The 24,617-nt window shown below is 46.7% G+C and overlaps 1 long non-coding RNA gene across 1 annotated transcript; it reads left to right on the top strand.

The window, feature by feature from the left end:
* Positions 1–16,516: 16,516 nt before the first annotated feature.
* LOC109319179 lies at positions 16,517–22,954 on the top strand. Its single transcript, XR_002103397.1, has 3 exons — positions 16,517–16,528; positions 21,628–21,635; positions 22,753–22,954. It is a non-coding gene; the product is annotated as an uncharacterized LOC109319179 (long non-coding RNA).
* The last annotated feature ends 1,663 nt before the right edge of the window (positions 22,955–24,617 follow it).

The raw sequence follows: 24,617 nt of genomic DNA, 5'->3' as shown, positions 1-24,617 counted from the left end.
GTCTCCATTAACATATTTCCATGTCTAAGAAAAAGAGAGCAACATGCTACCATTCTGCAGCTCGCTGCAGTGAATCTCCTGGCTCAGCTGAACTCCTGGTGACCCTATGTCTTACTGTACACTCCTTTCTTTGGGAGGTATCTCAGTCCTAAAAGACCAGCAGCATGCTTGGCAGAAAACCGGACCACAAGAGCACAGAGACCGTGAGAACATGTCAGTATGCTGTCCAGCTGGATGGAAAGCAGATGTCACATTGTGCATTCACAGGGCAGGAGGATAAGCAGGGCATGTCCAGGCAGCTACAAAGAAGACAATCCTGGAGAGCTGGATCCTGCTGTTGTCAATATATGCATGGTGCAGGAGATGTACATTGCTCTTGGGGGCCTCCCTGAAGTGAATCAGCCACTGAAGCCAAGGGGCAATTCCCCTGAGCAAAGACCAAGTGAAAACTGGGTGAAGATTTCAGGGCAATTAAAGAAATATGTACTTGATGTTATTTTTTAAATGGTAGACAGCAGCAGAAAATAAAAGCTCAGCATTTTTCACTCTGGTGAGGTGGGGCTCATGCACCTAACTAAAAGCGGTGTCTATACCAGCATTCATGGGCACAGTATTCATGTAGTGCTGACCAAGGAGCTCTGTCAGAATAGGGAAACAGCCTTAAAACAGTTCCTTCCCTCTCAGCTTCACTACAGAACTTCTGCCTGAAATCTCTTTTGGTACACATCCCACCTGTGACGGATTAAAAGATGCAGTACGTGTATCTGCACAATAGCCACTTCCATGGTCTCAAACGAAGAGGGATTTTTGTCAGCAGCTCACACAGCAGGCCTTGGCATCAGTACAAACTGCATGTCAGATACAGAGATGTGGTATTTTTGTCAAATACAAAAATTGTTGCTAGGAGCACAATGAGTGCTAGCACATGGTCAGCACATGGAGGGTGGGTGGGAAGATGTCAGTGATGTTCACAGGAGGCTGATGTAGCCGACAGTGAACTGCAGTTGCTGTGACAGAGTTTGCTTCCCATGAGTGTACCGTACTGATTCTGTCTCCTCTTCAAGACTGGCAAGCTAAAGAGGAAAGAAAACCTTCAAAGGGTGCAGGGAGTGAGCTCTGTATTTGCTTTCCTGCACACTGTGCAGAACAACCTGTTAGCGACAAAGAGACGTAATTCCAGTGACGGCAAAGGCAACAAGATTATGGAGAAAGTCACTGAAGCAGCAACAAGGTGCAATGGTATTAGTAGAAAAGCTGCTATGCGTCTGGTGGACAGTCAGGCTCCCCATAGCATCATGTTCCCAGATTATGGTACTGGATTTACTCCCCAGTGGGGAAATCCATGCCCTGCCCAGGGAAATTAGCACCAGGTTTATGCTCTACTAAAATCTCATTTCATCGGTTGGGCCCAATCCTGGGACTGATCTGTGTGGGTAGACCCTGGCATTTTTGTAGTGCTTCACTGGCTTCAGTAAGGTGTTCTAAAAGCACCAGGCTCCATCCAAGCAGCTCCTAGTTTTGGAGGGAGGTGGTACATCCACCTGAGGATAATACATCCAACATCTCTTTCTCTTCTAGGTCCTGCCACTGTTGATAGCTGTTGCCTGTTCTAACCAAGTAAACTCTCTGCACTGCCTAGGGGTTCACATGTTGTGATGCTAAGGGGGTTAGCTATTTTGACAAGCATCAACAAGTGGTACTTTCAAAACGTTTCCAAGTAATTTTTTTTCCTGGCAAGTTTTGACTCTTGGGAAGACTGGCTGCAGAGTCATTAGCTTCAGAATTACGCAAGGCTTTGTGGAAGGCATAAGGCTGCTGTGGAAAGCAGCTTGCAGAGAGATGGAGCTGAGTGAGGAGGCGGGGAGCTTGTTTTCTAACTCTGATTAAAGTCAGTTCCAGAGCCTGAGCTGCCCCCTGGGGAACCAGTCATCACTGCTAGTGGGCTGAGACTCTAGAGGAGAGGCACTACCTTGCTTGGTATTTGGCTATTTTACTTCAGGACTGGTGTCCATAGTTAAAAAAAAGGTAAAGTAAATTTCCCCACATCACAGATCTGGTCTCCATTTCAAATCTGACCTACAAGACCCCCAGCACCCTTGAGCAGGAGAAAGTGAAATGGGTATCAGAACAGGATGCAGATGGGAGAAGCCAAGGCAGCAATGTAAATGGTGAGGTGACAGGTAGGTATTCTAGAAAAAAACCTCTCTGTGGCCCTGCAATAGTAACTAACTAGTGACCAATTTTAGGACTTGCTTGAGCAAAGGCATCTAATCCAGTGACTATTTGGTAAAGTGAGCAATTTGGGGGTTCCAGCCTCCAAAGTCATGAGTTCTCCTATGCTCTCAGCATTTGAAAATCTAATAGTTATATAATGCAGCACATCTGTTTCTCTTGCTTTGTCTTTGTTCCATCTGGCAAACACGGTAGTTACTTCAAGGCAACCCTTAATATTTTTGCAGTAAATGTCTTCCTATTCTCTCTGTGCTGGCTGCGAGCCTGGAGGTGTAGGCTGTGGGGCAGAGCCAGGAGGAAAGGCTTGCTAAGCCCCAGTGCTATCCTGTCTCTGCTCAGAGCTCTGCTTTGTTTTCTTTGTTCTGGTTATTATTAGCACTGCATTCCCCTGGGGTACATCTATGCTATATCCCCAGCATGGCTGGTGAGGGACATGCTCCATCCATGTCCCATCCATCTACTCCTGCTTACACATGTCAAACCCAGACACAAAGTGTTGAAGCCACTGTAGGGGAGTGAGTCCCCGCTATGGTCACTCAAGACCTCTGCCTACAGGAAGTATGTGAGCAGCTGAGGGTCATTTCCAGAGGGGCTTCACTGCCACATTTCTGGAGTTGGTGTGTGTAAGTGGGAGTGGGTGGGTGGGTGGTGCGTGGTCAGGTGTGCCATCCCCTGGATATAATGGGGATGTGGTGTAGACCTACACTTGGCCCTAATCACGGACCAGAACACCAGTGTGGTAGATGCTGTATAAGCAGAAAATAAAAAAAATTTGCCCTTCACCAGAAGTTCATTGTTTTATTGTATGACAAGAGTGAATAGGTAGGTAAGGACACATAGGTTGGGAAGAACAAAGAAACAATGAGACAGACTGATCAGCAAGCTGGGTGGGTTTTTAATGCTGACCAGTTTCGAGTCACTGTTTCTTTCTGCTCCTTGAGGTACGTTGTATCTACCAGCTGCCTTTCATTCTATATGTAGATGGTAAGTCTCCTAGTGCACCGACTGGTCCCTGTTATATTCGTAAAATATCTACCCAGAACCCTTGGCTTCCAAGGGTACGATCATATATGTAACCATCACTGAATAGAGCATCATGCCATGGCATAGAGCATTTGCAGGACTCACAACCATTGCAAAATGGACAACTGTGTCTCATTCATTTTGCAATGGACCATATTGGATTGGGACCACTGGTATGTGCAGTCACACCTGGAAAGACTTCACAAGTCACTTGCCAGCAGAGAGAAGCAGCTACTAAATCAGCATTAGACAGCGGGGGGAGGAGAAATCTGACCATAGACATATATGGAAACTTTACAGCTGAAGCTGATACAGTTCCTATGCCTGAACTGTTGGGGCCTTCTCTGTTCCTCTTGTTGATCTCTCCTGCATCAGCCTAAAGTACTGGGGTAGAATTCAGTACACCATGTTCTTATAAATGCTTCCTAATATAATATCAAGGAAAGAGGAAAGTTGCTCTAAATATTGGTACTCATTATCCTTGAATATCTGCATCAGTTTATTCCTTGCAAATGATTAGGTAGTTCAAGAAGAGCATAAAATAGGGAAAAGTGTGGGATGAGCAGCCAGAAATGGCTCCTGACACTGGGTCAGATTCACTGTGCTGTGCTGCTCTGGCTATACAACATAGACGCAAAGCTGGCTTTGCTAGCAATTTAGGGATTCCCTAGTGTGGGGAAATCCTCAGATTTCATGGAGTTCCTCAAGGGGAAGATTGGGGGAAAGAGGGTACGGCTGGGAAGCCATTACATTTACTTGATACCTAACTGCTATAAAATCTTTCGTGCCTTGGACCAAGAACTAGGTCAGGATCTGCTGATCCCAAGGTGACAGTCAGCCTTTGTGGATTTGCACTGAGCACAACTGAGCTAGTGCAGTGAATCTGAGCTCTTGCTGCTGTGTAAGTCCTAGGCTCTGGAACGTGCTTCAGCTTCTCAGATGTAAAATTGCCTACCTGCCTTACTTCTGCAGACCAAGAAGGGAAAGATGAGGTAATCAGGGAAGAGCTTTGAAAATGAAGATGCTATTAAGGATCGCTTTGCAGTAAAGAATGAGAATCATAATGCATGCAAAGATCCTGTTTTATCTAGCTATTAGATAAGAACCTTTAATAGTTGGACAGATGATTTTGCAGAGCTCAGAAAGAACTAAAAACATGTTTTGATTAGACATGTGTGCTATCAACCGAATGTGCAGCTGGTGCTTTGCCAGCCAACACTGTGCTGCCAAGAACAGAGTTTCCAAGCCAAATATTTCCTGTCTTTCTGCTCTCATTGGCCAAGTGGTGGCTGGTCCCATGTCACTGTACTTTTCTTTTTCTAGTCAGCCCACTCTTTGGTGACAGGATCAGAGAAACCCTGCCATGTGTCCCCATATGTTCTCATTGTTGGTTTTTGTTATTGTTGTTGTTGTTCCTTTTTACTGCAGACCTTCCTAGGCAGTGACAGTCCATGCCCTTCTCAACCTTTTTTACCTTTGCATCTACCATGAGAACCTAAAATAGGTGGAGCATTGCATGCACTGGTAACTCAACAGAACGTCACAGGCTAGGTAAACAGGGATGAATAGAGCTGTGACAGCTCCTCCTCATGGTCTCTCAAATACAGGCTCATAAATATGAAAGAAACCTCACAGTCTCTTAAATATGCAGGAAATCCATATGCAATCAAGAGGCAGCTGTTGCAGGGGCCTCCTAGGATTCTTTCCCTTAGAGAGTGAAGAAAAGATACAATGACAATGAACAGGAGAAGAGAAGGAATGAGGGATGTGGAAAAGCTCAGGATAAAAGAGGAAGGGATGGAATTAGAGAAGGTAAAGTTAGGTGCAAAGAGGGACAACTTGCTGTGAAGGAAGAGAAAAAGAGAATGATGTATATCGATAGGACATGTGGTCACTGACACAGGTGAAGAAGAAAATATAGAGTCCAGATATGTTTTTAGTTGCTGCAGGAGTAGGTACTTGTCATCCAGTTCCCATATGCTACTGCAGTGAAGCTCAGTAGAGAGAATAATATGGCCAAGGTGATGACGTGTATTTTTTTTGGTACCCAATTTGAGATGCATTTAAAGCAGCCTTTTCTCTGGAAATTCAGCCCATTCCACCTGCCTTAAATTAGGTACCCCAAATTACTAGTAACTTTGAAAAATGTTGTCTTCACAAGTTAAAAACAGGAAGAAAAAATGCAGCCCAGTATTATGAATGGACAAACAAATGTAACAAGACTGTTAAATGTTTCTGTCTCTAGAGGTGCCTGTACATAAATGTGGAGGCTGCAGTGTGATTACAGAGTATCAGAGCAGACTCCATTAACTGAGTTTGCTGGAGCAGGATAATTACCATGCTCCACCAGCCTCCTGTGTCTCATGTATCAGCAGCCCTGCACTTCAAAATGGCACTGCTTTCATTAAAGCACCACCCTCCCCATGCCCAGAGCACATGTAAAAGTGCCCCAGGATCGTGACAATTGTCAGATTGGCCAGAACTTAAGAAAATGTTCCTTTATAGCTGTTTGGCCATTTCCGTGCTGTAGTTGTCAGGGAAGTTGTAAAAAATATAAAGTTCTGAAACCTTAAGCCAAGCTTTGTATGTTGATGAGAAAAGCAGAAAAAAAACAAGAAAAGGACAAACAATGGATGAGGGGAGTACTGGATTGGGGAGGTGTCTGGGGACTTCCACTACATTCTTTCCATAGGTCAAATGTAGAGTACTTCAATGAAAAGCTTCCCATACTTCTCATACTTTTTTCCTGTTTGCTTCTGTAGCCATCAAACCCCCTTTCTGTGGTGCAAGGCACCTTTATATAGCACCAGCCAATCCAGCCTTCCTCCTGCAAAATCCCTGAGGAATAAATGTAAGCTCATGGTGAATAGGTATGTCAGGTGGCTCCCATACACTGTTGGACAATGTGCTACAGTTGTACAGTGTATGCAGAGAGTTTTGGCTTTCTTTGGGTATCTGAGGGCACACTAAGAGGAGGGGCTTCCTATGATGTTAACACTGAGGTTAAGGATATATCTAACTGTCAATGCTTCTGCCTATGGTCGTTGGTTGGTTGTGCTGAGAACCTCTACTAAATATGGGCTGTGGGAGTTAGCTCTTCAAACTGGATCCTTTCTCAAAGGGATTGAATGCAGGTAAGAGGACTGACTGCCTACCTGATACTGGTTTAAAATATTTAGGTCTGCATTAGCACTCCTGAAAAGAGACATTGGCAGGCTACTGGCACAAGGATAAATTGTGACCTTGGTTACATATGCCTGGCTCCTGTCCCAGGACAGAATTCTTCTTGTCTTTGGGGCAAACTGGTTAAGCTTGCCCTTTTGTTCTCTCACAATATCAGTGCAACTCAGCTGCACCCTCTGAATCTCTCTCATCACAGTCCCTGCTTAGTCTGGGTCTATGCTGAACAAGACAAGCACTGCAGGGACACTGGTTGCATTCAATGCTTTGTCGTCTCACTCTGCTTTGCAACATTTGGCACATCCACATCCATGGGCGGATCCAGGGTTTTGTAGAGAGGGGTTCAGGGTGCTTCAGGGGTGGCTGCAACCCTCCCTCCTAGCCTCCCTTCCAGCTGGGTTGGGTGTTGACTGGCCAGTGATTCTCAACCAGGGTGTCAGGGCACCCTGGGGCCCTGCCAGATCCTTTGCAAGGTGCTGCAAGATGTGAGGAGATAAACAGTTAAGCTAAGTATATAAACGCAGGCTCAGACTCATCCCTGCCTGAATGATCTCTCATCCCCACCATCCATTCAGCCCCTCTGCAAGGAGGCAAGCAGTACAATATATATATTCATTTTTTAATTTGGGTGACACTCAGTTCACAAAAGTTACAAAGGGCTGTCTCAAGTCCAAAAAGGCTGAGCACCACTGCTGTAGGTGGTAGCACCCTTGCTGAGAGAAGCATCTTTTGGGGGAGACCCCAGTGCAAAGTGCTGCATGGCTTAGGATGGAGAGCTTGGGTGAAGCAGTGTGCAGTAATGTTTGTGACTCTCGTCTCACTGCAGAGAAACCTCCAGGTCAGCAAAAGATCTTATTTTTGCTTGTCACCCGCCTGTTAAAAGGTGACAGGATTTGGCTGTACATTGGCAGGTGGGGGGAAACTCAGTTGATGTTAAACTACTGCACTGAAATGCCACCCCCTTCCCACCCTACATCCTGTTCTCCAGGCATTGCTACATGGGGGTCTGTAAGTGCCAGGCTATATTTCACAGAGGTGAACAGGACTCTGAGCATAGTGGTGTGGGCAAGCACTGACTGAGGCTACACTGAGTTTGATAAAGTCCTTTTGCTATGTTAGTGAACACAGATTGTTCTCCAGGTCGGCAGCAGGGACAGCAATCATTAACATACTGCACCACCTAGAGTAGCTAGTCTGTAGTTACCTTCCTGATTGTTAGCAGCTGGTAGCATAAGCAGAAAGAAGGCGGCACACAGGGCAGCTATTGCCGGTGCCTACTTGTGGCTGAAAATAGATCCATCCCAGTCGGTGCTGAGGGCACTGCAGAAACAAGTGAAACAGGAAGGCCATGACTCCCTGAAGTGCCTGCCTCCTACTGAGAGAATCTAGGTCTCAGTGCAGGGCATAGATTCTGTACTGGATAGTGAATCAGGCTGATGGCTTATACCTACGGTCAGCAGCCTTTTAGGCAGGGCAGGCCATATTAAAGACCTCGGTCCAAAGGTGGGCTGCTGTTTGTGGCCCCGATGCCAGACTGCCACTGGTTCCCACCGCCACCTGATTGCAACCAATGTCCTGGATAAAATGGTTTGGTGATCGCCGACCCTTGACTTGCACCATATCCATCCCTTCCAGAAAGCCAGTGCCTATTGAACACTGTTTAGATAGAATAAGGAATAGAGTAGGAGGAGTTTTGCATTATTTACACACTGTAGCCATGCTGATCTAAGGACATAGGTAGGCAAGGTTCTTTGAGTAGATGTGGTATATTTTATTAGAGAAAGTGAGTAGTTGGAAAAAAACTTTTTAGCAAACTTTTGGGTGCAATCACCTTTCTTCAAGCCTGATTCAGGGTAATTGTGCCCGAAAGCTTGAAAAGAAGTTTTTTCCAACTACTCACTTGCTGTAATAAAAGATACCACATCTACTCAAAGAACCTCGCCTGCATTATTTATGCTACTTCCCTTCTTGGATAGTAGCATCCAAATCCCTCTTCAGGCTGACAGAAGACAGGAATCCACATGACCACCAGAATGGGTCTCTTTAATTCCCATTTTTCTAAAGGATCCCAAAAAATGCCAACATTCAGCAAACACCATTTGGTCTTAATGGGATTTATTTCCTGCCTGTGGTCTGCCTGAAGTGATAAATTATGACCCATTAAGCACTATTATCAGCAGAGAAATTAGCTTTCATTTCAAACAAATCTAAAGCAGCGATATCCAGGCAATCAAATCCCTAAGAGACAACATCCAAGAGGTTCAACGGGACTTCTCCTGCAGACAGCAGAGCAGATTGTAAGGGGGGCACAGATGGGCTGAGCAGGTTATGTACTCATGTATACTCTCTCACTTAGGCAGTGTGGCTGGCAGAGGTGCCTGGACAGTGGAGCTGCTCAGCAGAGAGACTGCATGCCTTTGAGATGCCTGCAGCAAGACTGTGACATTCCCTTGCCCACAGTGGCTCTGAAACCAGACTGCAGAATTGGCACCACTCCCACTATTTCCCTCTCCTACTCCTCTCCTGCCAAAAACAGTAATAAAGCAGCCGGGCACACAAGGCCATAGGTATGCTCCCACACAGGGGCAGAGTACAGCACCAGCACATGAGCAAGACTGCAGACTACAGCCTAATTGGGGGCTTTGTGTTCCAGTACAGACCCAGAGGAGATGAGACCAGGATTCAGAGTTCCCCAAGGTAGCATCCCTGCTTCAGTGTCCCTCTGGGGCTTTGCAGAGGCACAGACCTGCCCCAGTCAGGCACAGATCCTACCACTCCAGACACCCCCTCCTTCTTCCTCTCTGTTAGTCCATCCCTAGTGCCAGAGCTCTGCCCCAGAGAAGATTCATGCCTTCCCTTCAGCTGCCTTTGTGCCAGCTTAGCTTCCAGACAGCAGCTATATAGTTACAATCATTCAGGCCCCCCATGTTAATTCAAGGCAGGTTGTTTATGGCTGACAGCGAGAGGCAGTGCAGAGCTCATGGGTGTGCTGAGAGATGCAGAACTCCAGCAAGGAGCACCATATCTTTTCCAGGGGAGGTGGCAGGGGCAGCCATCTGCTCCCCAATTCTTACAGGGCACCCAGTGCCCCCCAAAACATATGAAGGGAGCAGTCTCTGTGCTTTCTTGAGCCTGGAGAATAGAATCCACCCAGCCTCTATGTACACTGTATGTGAGGGAGCAGGGAGGGACCAACTGCAGTCTGGCCAGTTAAGGGTAGGTTGGATTGGATACAGCCAGGGCCGTAGACTGTAATATTTGGTCAAATGGGCTCTCTGGCTGAACTAGATACTCAGCTGTCTGATTTTAGAGGGCCCTGCCTATCTGTGCTTAGGCAAGCAGCGAATGCCCACATTATCAAGCTGGGGGGGCATAGAGTTAGGCCTCTGAATCCACATAGCCCCCCTTGCAAGCAGGCTGATTTCCAGGGGGACCAAACACCTGCAGATAGCTTGAACAGGAATCATGACTTATTAAACAGCACCTCTGAAAAAGAAACAGTCAGGCCAAGTTTCACAGGAGGATACCACCACTCTCCTCCCGCCCCCCACTTTCAGCTTTTGGCTTAACTTGATCAGAGAGGCTTTTCTACCAGTACATGAGCTGGCAGGCATTTATGCTCTCCTGCTGGATTCTCAGTACATGGCTGGGCAGCTAGTGTGGGGAGCCGGGCAGGAAGCAACGGCATTGAACTGATTATTCACTGGTGTGGCACCCATGAATCACAGCCAAAGACTGCAGCTCTAGTGAGCCTGCTATCACACCATTATTGAAGGCTGGCACCTGGAGGGAGGGAGGCTCCTGGGGGTGGCTTTGAAGAGGTGTTCACAAGGCTGAGTCTCACGTCACGTAGAAAGGAAAAGGAAGGGGCCGTGGTAGTAAGCTGTGAGAAGGAGAACACTGAGTAGTATTGATTCAGCCTCGTCTGGAACGAATGTGTGCGCTGCATAATAATTTCAAAACCCTCTGGCAATGAAAAATGCATGCTAGTCTCACGAGCAAGGGCCGCTGAGGGTAAATCTTTGTCCCACTGAAGCTAATAGAGCTTTGCCTTTCCTTCCAGGAGAGCAGGGCAGCGACTTTTCATATAGACAATGGCCATTAAAGGAGACTTTATTAACCAGCAGCAGTTGAACTTCTTTCAAGTACAAGGAAGATTCTTCATTGAAAAGGCTGAATGAAAGAAGGGATTAATTGCAGTCCCAAGCAAGACAGAGGGAGCAGGGCCCTTCTCCTTTGTGTTGACCTTTTACTTCATGTCTGTCTTTGGGAAGGGATCACTGTTATTTAAACAGCTAGGGTCCAATCCTGCCAGGACATCAACACCTGGGAGATGCCGGGTCCTCTTTTCCACTGCTTTCAGTGGCAGCACATGGTGTTCAGCAGCTCACAGGACTGGGGCTTGGGAAGGGGAGGAGGGAAGGAGAGGTATGGTGGGATAAACCGACCAGTGCCACCAACTGAGTGTCCCCTGCTTCACAGGTGCAGACAGTCTTCAACATCAAGGCTGAAGTGTTGTTATAGCCATGATGGACTAGGAAATAACCCTTGCCCTTCAATATTGAGAGCAGTGTTAAACACAGGTTGTTTTCTGGCCCAGAAGCCTGCAGCAAATACCTCGGGTGTTAGGCACCAAAGGCAGATTAGTGAGCTGCGAGAGGCAGTGGGCAGTGGACTCGGATTTTAAAGGGTTCTGGGAAAACTCACCTGCAAATGAAGTGGCAGCTCTCCGAGAATTGTTGGGACGGGCTTGCTGCCAAAAAAAAAGCAAGAAGGAAGAGAGCAGCCCAAAGGCTTATGTGTTTTTTCACCACAATCACTTGTAACTTCACCCTTTCAAAGTCTTGAGTATTGTACACGTCCTGGGAAAGGCCAATATTTCTATGACTAAGCTTAATTTGTGGCAATGGGTCTTGACATACGTATGGTGGAAGCTGTGGCTTCTGAAGTGAGGCAGGGCTATATAAAAGAGGTGGAGCCCAGCAACCATCTATGCAGCCTCATCAGTGGCATTTCACCTGAGAGGTGCTGAGATAAACAGATGCTCCCTTCTCTGCAAGAAGTGCAGTGCCTTCCCTTCTGAGGACCTGCCTCTTTCCAGGAACTGGTGCAAGCCGGGGAGACAGCCTTGGCAACACACCTGCATTGCCAGACCCCTTTGATGTGAAGAGGTGCTTGTCTAGGGGAGGGCAAATGCCAGCCCATGGGCTGGACTAAGCCTATGGCAGACTCCACTTCCCAGCAGCCCCTGTCTGTGTCACTGTGGCCAACTTCCACAGAGACCTCAGGAGCAGCAGGGCAGTGGCAGCATGAGGCCAGGGTTTCCATGGAGGTTGGCAGGGTGCGTGGCTGGGCAGAGAGCTGCTCTGGGGCTGGGATCTTGTAGCAGTGACAACAAGGTCTGGAGCCAGGGCAGAGCAGTGGTCCAGTGCCCGCAACCCCCAGGCAGGGGCATGCAGGCAGCGGATCATGGCTCTGCTCCAGCTCTGGACCATGCTGTCACTGCTGCAAGATCCCAGCCCTGGCCCTGGAGCAGCTCCCCATTCAGCCACACACTCTACCAGTGCTGCTGGGGCTGGTCTCCATGGAAGCCCTGGCCATGTGCTGTCTGCCCTGCCGCTCCTGGGGTCTCCATGGAACTGGCTGCAGTGACGTGGGCAGGGGCTGCTGGGAAATGGAGTCCGGCCACCTGCTGGATCTGCCACATTGCCCACCCCTGTTCTAGTCCATCCTTCATGCCCAGGGACTGCAAGTACCAGCCTTCATCCTGCATGGCTCCACAGGGTGTGCCGGTGGCAATGCAGTCTACAAGATGGAGCACTAGAGAAAGGTAGAAGAGACCTGGCTCCTAATCCCAACCATGTCACTGACCTAGTAAATGATGCTGGGAAGTCACGTCACCTCTGGGTGCTTGCTCCCCCTCTATAAACTCTTTGGATGAGGGACTATGTATGTTGATGCCTAGTGCTAGCACAATGGGATCCCAGGCTTAGTCTGGGCCTTCTGCTACTACCATGACATAATGAAAGAAGGGAAGACATTATTTCTGCTGCCCTGTAAATGTAGAATTTAATTCATTCAGTGAACAGAAAGGGAGACACAGCCTCAGACTTTTAAAAGGGAAGCACAAAAAGGGAGAGGGAACTAGCCTTCTGTAGCATCTGGCACTAGCTCCCATCATGCAGGGGAAAGTTGTCCTTTCTAACACAAGCAGGGAGATATTTTTAGTAGTGCACTGGAAACTGCTTCCTAGTCCATTTAATGAAATATACAGTTGATTGATCTGTGGAGGGGAAGGAAACCAGAAGCCAGTTTAGCTAATTGTAAATATTTTATGGTTTGATACCTTGACAATGCAGAAATGATCTGCAGAATCAATTACATGGATATGATCATAAAAAAGCAAAACAAGCAAAGCCAGTGGGATGCTTTTTGGGTTTCTGTTGCCAATGCTCATCCTCTCATTTTGAAAGAGGAGAGACACTAACAACTCCCCAGATAAGCAGTCAGCACAGTTGCACTTCACAAGTGCCAGGGAGCCATATGCCGCCTCATTTATCTGAGGAACCAGCATCCACACCTAGAAGGAAAACAGACAGCAGTGGATGAGTGTTCTTATTAGACTCCAAGGAGGTCACACATGGAGTCATAGTTACTGGTGAGGGAAGTAGGTGATACTGTATGTGCAAAGGCAGCTCTAATACCACCATACCAGACAAATGCTTTCAGGGGCCATGTTCCCCACCTTAGTGGGCATGGGAATGAGAAATTTATAGGCTCTACCTAAAACATGGATGAGGGGGAAGAGAGGTGTCATACAGCCAGGGCCAAACCCATGTCCCTGGAGTCCATAACCACTAGGCTGCCCCATCTTACACCTCTGCAGACTGACTTATTTGAAAGGGCTCCATGTTGAGGAGAGCCACACAAAACTATGTTTTTGGTCCCCTATAACAAAACCTGGCACCTTTATACAGCACCAGCCAGTCCAGCCTTCCTACTGCAGAAACCCTGAGGAAGGACAGTGTCAGCTCATGGTGAATGGCAATGTCAGGTGGCTCCCATACACTCGTATGACAATACACAGCCATACAGTGTATGCAGAGGAATTGTGGCTTTCCTTTGGGTATCTGAGCTCATGCTAAGAGGAAGTGTTTCCTATGGTCAATGATGTCAAGGATATATGTAAGTGCCAATGCTTCTGCCTACAATCATTGGTTGGTTATATTAAGAACCTCTGCTAATTATGGGCTGTGAGAGTTATCTCCCCATGCTGCTTCCTCTCTCAAAAAGGGACTGAATGCAGGTAAGAAGAGTAAATTGTTACTTGTTTGAAATATTTAGGTCAGAATTAGTACTTGTGGAAAGAGATATTGGCTGGATACTGGCACAAGGATAAATTGTGTCCTTGGCTATGCATGCCTAGCTCCTGTCCCACTACAGAATGCCCCCTGTAGTTGGGGCAAACACTGGTTAAACTTGCCCTTTCATTCCCCCACAAAATCAGTGCAACTCAGTTGTGCCCTCCAAATCTGTGTTATTGCAGTCCTGGGACTGCTTAGGCTGGGTCTATACTGAACAAGGCAAGAAAAGAAGTTCCACATGCTACTTCAGCCAAAAAAAAATTAAAAAGAAAAGAAACCATTCAGTTCACCTGTGCTCAGCAGCCCATAGAGCTAGCAAAGTTCAGGTATATCTGGCCCTGTGGCTGATAGCACACAAAGGAGTGGTGTGGCCAGCATCAAACCCACTTGCCTTTGACCCACCAGCCTAAATGAGCAGGTAGGCACTTACATATATGTTGCCTGTGGGTGACCAGAGGAGAGTCAAGAGCAAGTGTTATCCCTCCCCCCTGCCTGCAAAGCCATAGTAAGATGCAGCCCTCATAACTAAATTACCTATCTGCAAAATCATTTAAGAGAGCAGGTGACTTCTTTCTCTAGGAAAGAGATCCTGTCTAACCCAGCACAAAGCAGGCACTAGACAGTTACTTATAACAGATCATCATTCTTATCCTATCATTCCTTATTATGTCAACAACACTAGTCAAATAAAAGCCAGGGCACTTATGCAGGGGTTAACAGACAGTGAGTCATTACAAAACCTCAGTTGTCTACTGTTTTCCACCTTTACCACTATTTCTGTCAGGAGGCTTTAACTTAGCCCCTCTAGACACAAATTCTGCCCATGCTCCCAGCATGGCACATGACACTGTCTCCTCACACTAACAATCCTAATTCTGTGGGTTTAAGGCAGTTCCCCCACAAGAGCCTCACTTTTGCATACCTGTGATCAGCCTCATAAAGTTTGACAAGGCTGCTTATATCATATTTGTGTGCAGGAACTGGTCTAAAACAGGGACTGGCTCCAGTCCTGCTATATAATTTTCCACCTTAGTAGCATGGTCATTAATAATTGAGTTTAATAATAGCTTGTGGCTTCATGTTATTGCTTGGTCCATCATCACACTGATGGGGTTGGTCACAGTCTCTCAAATCAATCCGTTTCACTGATCCTCTCTAAACAGGTTGGCCCTAAGATCCAACATGATTCATGATACTTTTAACAGCCTCATTATAATTTGCATAGTTTAAATAGAGAAGCTGCCTGCAACAGCAATCTTGAACCTTCACTGGCCTATACTGAATCAGCAATATGCTGTGGGCACATCATATTTTGCTCTCTCTGCCAACCTGAAGAAATGTGTGTGTGTATGGAAAGCAAAAATTCCTGTGGCCATGAGCAACATCAGAGGGAGCAACACACATCCTGGGAGCCAGGGTTGGTGACTTGGCCTAAAGCAACTGGCGACTTTAAATGCCAGTTTAATACAAGCATGTAAACAGGTCTTCAGCAGGTTCCTATTTCATTTAAATTTAAACATAACTGCAGGTGGCAGGAAGAAAATATGTAATGCCTAACTGCATTTCTATTTCTTATGGCCTGACTGCCATCTTGCTACATGAGCACCATTGGGACAGGTGCTGAACATAAGCACTGTGAGAGAGAGCTCACCTCAAAGGCCTCAAGTAAGAAAGACCAGAAGAGGAGATAGCCACACTGACAGATAAGTGACTTGCCCATTATTACACAGGAGGTCAGTGGCAGAGTGGAGATAACATTCCAGATTCCTGACTCCTGCTCCAGTGCCCAGCCCACAAATCCATGCCACCTCTCCAAATACATCTGCAGTTGAGGACTTTCTGTTGAAACACAGGTTCAAGTACACAGCAGTATATCCAAGTCAACTGGCTCCAAGCCCTTTCACAAAAGATTCAACAACTCCATGTTGAGCTTCAGTAATAAACAAGAATCAATCAGAGGCACAGGGAAAATAGAAAACTCATGGCCCATTTTGAACTAGAGATGATGGAGAAGAGATTACTAACCAGCAAGTCCCAGCTATCTGGTACCACGGAGGGAGAGAGGGAAAAGGAACACGAGGTTCTAAGACCTGTTCCCAGACACGCATACTCCCAATCTGACAGCTCTCTTACCTTTATAGCTGCATCACACCCACATCCCAATCGGTCTCTCTCCTCTTTTCACAGGGGTTTTTCAGCCCTCTTGGCTCCCTGTGCACAGATTGCAAACAGATAATGAAAACATGCAGAAGATATGCCCCATCCTTTTGTTCTAAGTCCACTCCAATTTCAGTAAATCTCACAGGATCTACAACAAACCTTGGACTAGGTCCATATTTTACATTGCCCACTAGATGGTGCTATCTCCCATGCCTTAAAATAAGACAACTACTACCCATTTCCAGTGAAATCTTGTTTATTCAGTGTTGCATTTACATTCTCAGTAGCAGTTTTACCTCATTTGTCTGAACTCAGTGAGGCATATGGTGAGGTTTGCATATAGGAGTAAGTGATGAGGATAAACTCCCATTTTACCATACTGGGAGACGGTAAAATGGGAGTTTTCAGAGAGGCTTTGTTCTATTTCAAGTCCCACATTATTTTTTTCCAGATTGCTTTTTAATAATATGACAACTAACAAAATCAGGACAGGCTTCAGGGGTGCAGAATAGCACCAGCCAGAAGCATGGAGTAACTTACAGCCTGCCTGGACTCATACAAATATTCTGGTTTGCTCTTGGACCCTTTTTCCAGTAGAGAATACCTTGGTGTTAGTGTAAGCTCAGACCTGCAAGGTCTAATCAGATAGTGATGATCTAGGGCACCAAGGTAAGATGCCTGCAAAACATCTACACTGATGCACCTTGGATCCACTATTTGGCAAGGGAACCCAGGAAAGGTAGTGGAAGGGTTTGTTCTCCCCGGAAATAAAGGGGAAATTGATTTAAGAAGGCATCTCCATTAATTTAACACTGTCAGAGTGTTTAAACATGAAGGTAGTGCTTCTAAAGGGGTCCAAATATTAGAAGCAATGAATAAAGTTCATGAGCCATACAGCAGATAGGGGCAGCAGCAGCCATGAAGAGATGAACCCCACCAGCTTCTCAGCATGGCTCAGGTAATATTCAGAAGGGTACCTGCTAAACCAAAACATGCATTAGGCTCTCAAGTCTGCTGATTCAGACAGGAAATTGTAGAACAGGATTTCTCACAAGAGAATCTGCACTTCTATTTCTGGCTGTAAACGGCACGAAGTCGCCTTCCCTTGTGCTGTCAGTGTAATGTGGGTTTGATTCAGCTGGAAGCCCAAATATGATACAAAATGTATACACAGATCCTTATGGACACTTGTTCTCAGTTTGGTTTTGCATCAGGCAGGTGACAGAAATGGCTATAGACCCTCCCTGGTATTTTAGCCTCACCACATGGTTTCTTTTCTCTGCTTCCAAGACAGATCAGACCTGCAGTGGATTGAGAGGTAATTCATTCCCTTTACCCATTCATTTCTTGGCCATGCTCTTGAATATTCCTACCAAGGGTGCCAGCTGGCACCAATGGTAACAGTGGATAATTCTGTCAACCCAGCTGTGGAATTATTGCTGATCAGAAGTTTGTCAGCAAAATATTTTTCAGTTAGAAACTTCAAATTTTGTCCAAACCAAAATATTTTCCAGAACATACACTTTGCCAACAGTGCTTTTGGCCTAGGACAGAATTTCTGGTCTGTGAGCCCCACCTCACAAAAGTCAGTGGTCAGGGCCTGCAGCTGGGGTGGGAGAGACCTGGCCAGAATCCCCACTTTGCTCAGTTCATAATGGAGCTTCCTTCCTATGAATCAGGCAGGGCAGACACTTGAACCAGAGCCCAGCTCTGAACTCTCTTCTTAATCCCATTGCCATCTTTCATAGATTCATAGATGTTTGGGTCAGAAGGGACCTTAGCAGATCATTGAGTCCGACCCCCTGCCCTGGGTAGGGAAGAGCACTGGGGTCAGATAACCCCAGCCAGGTGCATTTATAGCCTCCTCTTGAAGACCCCCAAGGTATGGGAGAGCACCACCTCCCTTGGAAGCCCATTCCAGATTCTGGCAACCCTAACTGTAAAGAAGTTCTTCCTGATGTTTAACCTAAATCTGCTGTCTGTCAATTTGTAGCCATTGTTCCTGCTTATTCCAGGGGGTGCCCTACTATATAGAGCATCTCCTATTTCCTGCTGACCCTGATGAATTTATAGGCAGCCACAAGATCACCTCTCAGCCTTCTCTTGCGAAGGCTGAAGATATCTAGGTCCCTCAGTCTTTCCTCATAGGGCCTTGTCTGCAGGCCTCTGATCGTACAAGTGGCCCTCAAAACTAGACACAGAAATGCGGTGCCCAAAACTAGACACAGTACTCCAACTACAGCCTGACCAATGCTGCATAAAAGGAAGGTATCACCTCCTTGGACCTGTTTGTCATACACCTGCTAATGCATGATAAAGTGCAGTTAGCTTTACTGATCACATTGTCACATTGACGACTCATGTTCATCTTGGAGTCAACAGTGACTCCAAGATCCCTTTCCACTGCTGAGAATGTCCTCCCCCAGCCTGTAAGCGAGCTGGTGATTCCTTCTCCCTAGGTGCAGCACCTTGCATTTGTCCTCACTGAATTGCATCCTATTCTGTTCTGCCCACTTTTCCAACCTGTCCAGATCCACTTGGATTTGTTCTCTGCCCTCTGGTGTGTTAACCCACATCACCCCATAACTTGGTATCATCTGCAAATTTGGACAGAGTGCTCTCCACGCCCTCATCCAAGTCACTGATGAAGACATTGAACAGCACCGGTCCAAGGACTGAGCCTTGTGGGACTCCACTGCCCACATCTTTCCAGGTCAATACTGACCCATCCACCATCACTTTCTGGGTGTGACCCCTAAGCCAATTTGCCACCCACCTGACTGTGTAATCATCTACATCACAGCTGCTCAGTTTATCTATGAGAATATAATGAGATACCATATCAAAGGCTTTCTTAAAATCCAAGTAGATGACATCCACCTCAATTCCTGCATCTAAGCATTTTGTAACCTGGTCATAAAAGGAAACAAGGTTAGCTGGGCAGGATCTACCTGCTGTGAACCCACGCTGGCTGCCCTTTAGCATTGCTTTCCTGAACACATTAAAGTTAGCCTTTCTGATGTCTAGCACTCCTGCCCTGGTTATCTTTCCCACCCTATACCAGCTACTGAATTGAATCAAGTGATGATCACTGTTCCCTAGGTTACCTTGTGTCAGTGATCCCACACTAAATCATCCCCTGTAGCCAAGGCCAAGTCCAGCAAGGCATTGCCCGTGGTGGGACCGTATACCTCCTGTATTAGGTGAAGATCCTGCACGCAGGTTAAGAACATTTGTGAACGGTTGAATCTAGCTGACTGCTTCTCCCAGCAGATGTCTGGGTAGTTTAGGTCACCCACGACAACCATGTCCCTTGAACATATGGCCTCTGAGAGCTGTTTGGAGAATTCCAGGTCCAGCTCATCCTCAGTGTTTACTGCCCAATCATGGGTAGGGTCCCACAAAGTTTCAGTTAGCCGAACTAGATCAAAGTTTTTGTTTGCAAGCAGGAGTGAGAGTTCCTCCTGCTTGTTCCCCGTGCTCCTAGCATTAGTATAGAGACATTTGAGCCCCCCCAGTGGGTGACCTTGGTGCCCGCCCTGTCCTGATGCCCATTGGGCCCCACAGAAACTGTGCCTGATCCTCTGTTTTGCGCATGGCATATGACCCTGTTCCAGCCTGTGATAAATTTAAATCCCACTGGATCCTCCTGCATGGTGGACAAAAGTTTTAAGTATGCACACAAAAGCTGTACCCACAGATGCCCAATTATTTCCCCCCTTACCTAATCCTAGTCCTGCAAAGGGGTTTTTCATGCCCCAGCCAGCAGGCTGGAGGATTCTGGTGATATCCCACAGCTGATGCAGAGCTGTAACTTTGAACCTGGAGTCTCCACATCCCAGGGAAGTGCCCTAATAATTGGTTATTTGCTCTCTTTCTGAGTTTTGTGGGAGCAAAAAGCAGACAAAAAAAAAAAAAAAAACTCCTACAGCAAATTTTGTTTTCATTCCACACCAACAGGTACCAGATTTTTTAACTCTTAAGATTTTTCCACAAAAGGGAAACATCATTTTCCAGCCAGCTCCACTGGAATCCCCAGACGATGCTGTGGTTTCTGTAAGCTGGTCTGTGAGGGCCTCAAACTGCAATCAGGTCAGTGTCAAGGGGCATGTCCCTGGTGCTCTCAAACATGTGCCACCAACCCTGCATGTACCAAACCCAGATATGCAGCAGCGCCACTTCGGCGGTCCCTCCGAAGGCTGCTCTTAGGCATGGTGGAGATCAAGATCTGAAGAACAGGTGCAAGGAGAACACTCCCAGAGCATCATGACTGCCACATTTCTGAGCTTGGCATGCATGAGAGGAAATAGGTGGGCAGGGCTTGCTCAAGGATGTCCCTCCCTGACAGCTGTGGGGAGAGGGCGTAGACAGAGCCTGGCTTCCCGAAACCTGCAGCTTGGCCTACTTCCCTCTTGCTCTTGAAGCTCACAAGGACTAAGTGCAAAGAACATCCTTGGGCCTTAAGAAAGAGGAAAACCCAAGCCTGTGTTTGAAACATTTCATAAATACTTAAAATTCCCTATTTGTTGGTTAATGTTATCCACTTCAATAAGAGGTGCTACGCTCCTAGGTTTTTGTCGCTTCTGTGTTGTAGGATGTAATTTCAGAGAGCTGTTGGAGGGTGGAGGGGTAAAGTACAGGGCTGCATATAAATTATTCTGGTTAGTTAAGGGAATAAAGGGGGATTATATTGCTTTGGGGATTTATGGTTCTACTAAAAATTAGGTGAATCCATAGAGTTTTCATTTGCTGATCTTTTTCCTTGCCATGTTGCCAGTTCTTGCCATTTTGTTTCAGTCTTGCTCAGTTCGGTGCTGTGCTTAAAGCCTCAGCTCCTGGAGTCAGGTGATTCTGTGAGATTCTCTACTCTCAGGTTCCAAAGGTGTGTTTCCAGCATTCAAAAATGTAGAAAAGAGCTTGACAATATGAGCTGCAAAGGCTCAAAAACCAGAAGAGAAATGAAAAGAGCCCTAGCATTAATATCTCATTAATAATTTCATTACTTAAAAAAATCTGCTGATTTTTGTGAGGCTTGAGTATCTGATTTTTTAAAACCATATAGAACTCAGCAGTAATTTTTATATTCTGGGTGCCTATCACAGCATACATCTCAAGGCAGCATACAGGACAAACATTGCACAGGCAGACAAAGCATAAATCATCTATTTTGACAATCTGTCAACAATACTAAAAGGATCTTTGCCACTTTAACCATTCCACTAGGGAAGGCTTGAGTGAATGGAAAGCTTTCACCCAACCCAGAAGCTGATTCTCCTCTTATGGACTTAGGTTTTACTGCAGTGTAGCCCTTGTGATTTTGCTGGCATTGGACATGATTTACCCCAGTGCAATTAAGAGCAGAATGAGGTCCATGTTAGAGATTGCCCAAAACAGAAATTTTCTTGGGGCATCTCAGAAACATTTACAACAGATACTGGCATTAGCTGCAACATTCCAAACTGAATCTGGATTTGTGGGAACAGGGTGGTTTCAGATTTGATGTTTGGATCCAGACCAGAAATCAGACACATAATACTGCTCTGAATTTGGACTGCAAACTGCTGCCACAGAAAGGACCAGTCTGGGTGGCTTAGGAGCAATGCTGCACTCAGACCTAAATTATCCACTGAGAGGCAAGCCCCAAGGTCTGCTTCTGCTTAAATTGTAGTCAGACAAGTTTGCCTGGCTTTGCCTTATCCTATGCATTAAGATAGGCATGAGAATCTGGAAGATCTAAAGGGTGTGTATAGAAATTACATTTTTCACGTAATGAAATTCCCTAAAGCGCTCTGTAGCTGTTGTATAACAAACATTCACTGTTGCAGAACACTTTGAAAATGGCTCATCATGTGAAAATGTAACCCTTGCCTGATGAACAGGAATCCTGGTTTTCTCTGATAAAAATTGTGAATTCTCTGATTTAAAACCCCCAAATCTGCGTTTTTCTATTATTAAAATGAAACAACACTATATATATAGGTATCAGTTGAACACAATGTTTTATTGATATATTTACAATTTTAAAGGAATTTGGAAGCCTACTGGTGCCACAATCACTATCCTCTATAATAATTTGTTTTGTTTGTGTCTTTGTCATTCTGTCTGTCATGCTCAAAAAAGCATATTTGCGCTCACTTTTCTGGACTTTTAGTGATTGATTTCAGTTAGTTATGGTGTACTCTCGGTATCCGAGCAAAAATTGTTCCATTAACACCCTTACTTTAACTTTATGGTTAAACATTTTATGGGTATAACACCCTTACCAAGGTGAAACAGAGAATAGATGGCAGCTGAATGCAGAAAGAATGGCAAGAGTCAGGCAAAATGAAACAAATGAGCAAAGAGGACATTGCAGAAGAAATGCAATGGAAAGACAAAGGGTTCACAGAGACAATGGGCGAAGTAGAGAATAAATGACAATTGAATGCAGAAAGAATGGCGTAAGAAAGACAAAATGAAATAGATGAACAAAGAGGATGTCGTCAAAGAGATGCAATGGAAAGGCAAAGGGTTCGCCGAAGCAACAGAAGACAGGCTGAAAGAGTAGACAACAGTAGATTCACTGAAGATGAGACTGAGGAACATAGTTGTAGATTAATGAACATGGTGTGCCAATTTTGTAACTCTTTAAACTTCCAAGCTGAAAGACCGTCAAATGGCCAATTCCAGAGTTGTTGTCATAAGGGTAAGTGATTCTGCCTTCAAGAAGACCATTTCCAGAGTATTTGAAGGATTTGATGATGAATTGGAACAATAAGCATTACCAGAACTTTAAAACAAACATTCGGTACAGCAGTGCATTGCCTGTTGAGCAAAGATCATTGTGGCGAGATGTATGATTCATGGACTGTGTGGAAGATTGAATCCAAATGCACTGTGCACAGAAAATCATCCATCTCTGAAGAAATATGGGAAGGAGTTTAGAGAGGAGACACTTGGAAATGTTGAAGGATACCCATTGTTTAGAAGAAGATCAGGAAGAACAGCTCAAGTTGGTAATGACACAGTAGATAACAGAAACTTGGTATCCTGTAACAAGTAGCCTATTTTTGCCTGTCCTTTTTTACAGGCCTTTACCCTAGTAATGAAATAAATTCTAAATGCCTATACATTTTGGCATTTGATTTTGGTTTTTTATCATGGAAAATCAGAGCTCCCTGTTCCCCCTTCACTCACCAGGATGCAGGTTCAGCTGCAGCTGCCCACCCCCTCACTGCTTTGTGGCACTGAGCAGCCCTGATATGCTGGTGCCCTGCCCATGCCATTGCCCCTCACTCTCTACTTACTGCCCTCCCACCCTGCTGGTGCCCCTCATTCCCCACCCTCAGCCCCCCATTCTCAACCCTGCCAGAGGGGCCCCCCAGCTGCCAGGACTATGGGCCAGGGACCCAAGTTCACAGCCCCCTGCCCTCTGCAGCAGCACCTGAGCCCCACCTGCCACGTGTGAGAAGCAGCACCTGCTGTAGCAGAGCAGTGCACGGAGCCCAGTTTGCCCTCCCCTTCAGGTGGTACAGCCAGAGCGGAGCCCATTGTAGGGGAGGGAAGCAGATCCAGGCTGCCTGCTGCAGGCTTGAGCTCCCTGCTCTGCTGTCCTCCCACTGGGGCCTCCACAACCTAGCAGGTGAGACCCAGCACAGCAGGGCAGACGGGCTGGGCAGGGAAGCTTCGTGCTGCCACTGTGAGCCCCATGCCACCATGGTGAGGTGCCCCCTGCCTGCCCAGCAGCAGCAAGGGGCACAACTCTGTGCTGCCACCTCTGTTGCTGCTGGGTAGGCATGGGGTGCCTTGCCATGGCAGTGCAGGGTTTGTGGTAGCAGCACGAAGCTTTCCTACCCTGCTCTGCCATGCCGCTTCTTGCCTGCTGGGCTGTGGAAGACCCAAGGGGAGGGCAGCAGGGTGGGGAACCTCAAGCCCACATGGGCAGCCCCCACCCTGTGCACAAATTTGGTGGGCACATCCATGTTCCCCCCCATCCCCCAAAGTGTGCGCAGTGATGGGGAGCCAGCCCCCTAACAAGCCCTAGATAAGCTGTCGGTAGCTCCATCCTGCTCCCTGTCCAGGCCCTGCAGCTGTGCCCCCAGCCCCACAGCCCCACACATTGCCCCAGGTGGGCAGCAGCTTCAGCCCTGTCCAACTCCCTCCCTCCTTAACTATGGGGGCCTCAATCCCCACCCCCTGCCAGACTTACCTGCAGGAAGCTGCTCTCCAAGCTGCCTGTCAGTACACGTGCATATGCACATGGCACCCCCTTCCTGACTGCTCCTCCCGGCCCCTTGCAGGCTGGAGTTCTTCCAGCCTGCAAGGGGAAACCTACAGTTTCCTGTGGTTTTCTTCTTTAAAGGAGAAAATCTGGGTTTTACTGCATTTTTCCATGGCGAATGGAAAACCTGGATCCCTGATGATGAAGTTTCAGATAGGGGTGCTCTAAGGCAGAGTGCCTTAGGAAGCCTGTGTAGAGGTTCCCTGTTAGGGTTAATTTTGGGCAATTCCATTTGCACCCCATGTGGCTTTGCGGGCTGGATTGGTGTTCTTGCGGGTGAGCATCAGCCTAGCCCAGCCCCACTCCCGAGGCTGTCACAGAGAGGAGGCAGAAAACCGCAGAACAGCCCAGCCTGACTCCCCACAAGACTCCAGCAGGGGTAGTTGGGGGAGGGACTG

Source organism: Crocodylus porosus, unplaced genomic scaffold (genome assembly GCF_001723895.1).
Source record: "Crocodylus porosus isolate Cpor-Errol unplaced genomic scaffold, CroPor_comp1, whole genome shotgun sequence".
Classification (NCBI taxonomy): domain Eukaryota; kingdom Metazoa; phylum Chordata; order Crocodylia; family Crocodylidae; genus Crocodylus; species Crocodylus porosus.
This window is presented reverse-complemented; position numbering and strand designations above follow the sequence as displayed.